Here is a 1433-nt window from a genome sequence, read left to right as displayed (position 1 = left end):
GTTGTTGCCATTTGTTATAGACGCTCTACACACGTGCCAAATTACAGCCGCCATTGCCGACCTCCTCCTGTCTTACCGAGATACCAAGCCACTGAAGAGGGCTTTGGCGGCCCTCCACAAAGGCAAACACTGGGGAGAAGTACACAGTCGAATCTGAAATGGCACTAACCTGCCCTGCTGTGGTAGGGATGGAGGCAAGTGATAAAATAAGAGGAAACAAAAACTGAAGGTCGGTTATGGCGGCGCCCATGTACTGCTGCTGTAGAGCATCTATAGATGCCGCAGATCTGCAAGTTAGTGAAGTGGATCGAAGGTGGTTTGACGGGACAGCATAAACCTGTTTCTGAACGCATCCGAAGAACGTGCATTAAGGGCATAACAATGACCCCACAACGTGCATAAGGGTATAACAATTTCACTGAACAAGCTTACCCGAATATAGCGAACTAATCAAAGGCGTCTGATTGACGCAACAGCAGAGAGATGTCGGCTGTGCTCTCCGCGTCGACAAATGGGGGTCGGCAGGAAAGCCACCAAGTACCGCATTTTTCAGCCTCATCTTCGGTGATGACACCATTGTTGCCGGTGGCTTCTTTGGAGGTATCCCTCACCGAGCGTAGAATAGACCGATTTCACTAAGCGCTCGGTTACCCCCCATTCACAATGGAAGCGGATCCGCGTTCGCGAAGCGATTGCGAACGCGGTTGTATGAAGATCCAGTGCAATTGCACGCGCATTTGATGTCATCCAATGCGCGTGCAATCGTACTGAATCCTTCTACAACGCGTTCGCAACCGCTTTGCGAACGCAGATCCGCTTCCAGCGTGAATGAGCCCTTAAGCGTGTTTCACATGCAGCGATTTTGACCCTAAAGCGGCGCGATTTCTGCCGTCGCGGCGCTCGTGCCGCAGAATTGCTGGTGCTGGCCAGAGCGCCGCGACGGCAGAAATCGCGCCGCTCTAGGGCCAAAACCGCTGCATGTGAACTAGGCTTTAGGGTGCCTACATGTCTGTCTGTCTCAGGATGAAGACATCCATTGTTGCCCTGAATGTGCCAGCGCGTGACGCTCTCGCGCACTCGGTGCGTGACTTGGGCGGTAAGACGGAATCTATGCATTAGCCAAAGCTATGCGCTCGAGCTGAGTGTCACCAGATTGTGCGCGCTTCAAAATGCATAAAAAAAAAACGATTGGGCGGACAAATGGCTGAGATGTCACCACTCAAGCAAAAGCACGCGTGTGTATGAAAGCACTCTACGTTCGGTGCATGCGCGACGCCGCCATAAATTTGGTTCACGGGAGGCAGATGGCCGTGCATGCGGCTAGAGCTCGTGCCGTCTCGTGCTCCACAAGCGCAGAGGTCCAACAAGGTTGTTGCACGTGCAGAAAGGCTGAAGTTCCCTTGATGCATTGCAGTAGCGGTGGTGGAGTCAAA

The sequence above is a fragment of the Ixodes scapularis genome, unplaced genomic scaffold (genome assembly GCF_016920785.2).
Source record: "Ixodes scapularis isolate PalLabHiFi unplaced genomic scaffold, ASM1692078v2 PGA_scaffold5__190_contigs__length_132052651, whole genome shotgun sequence".
NCBI classification, from domain to species: domain Eukaryota; kingdom Metazoa; phylum Arthropoda; class Arachnida; order Ixodida; family Ixodidae; genus Ixodes; species Ixodes scapularis.
The sequence above is the reverse complement of the archived record's forward strand: the minus strand, read 5'-3'. Positions refer to the sequence as shown.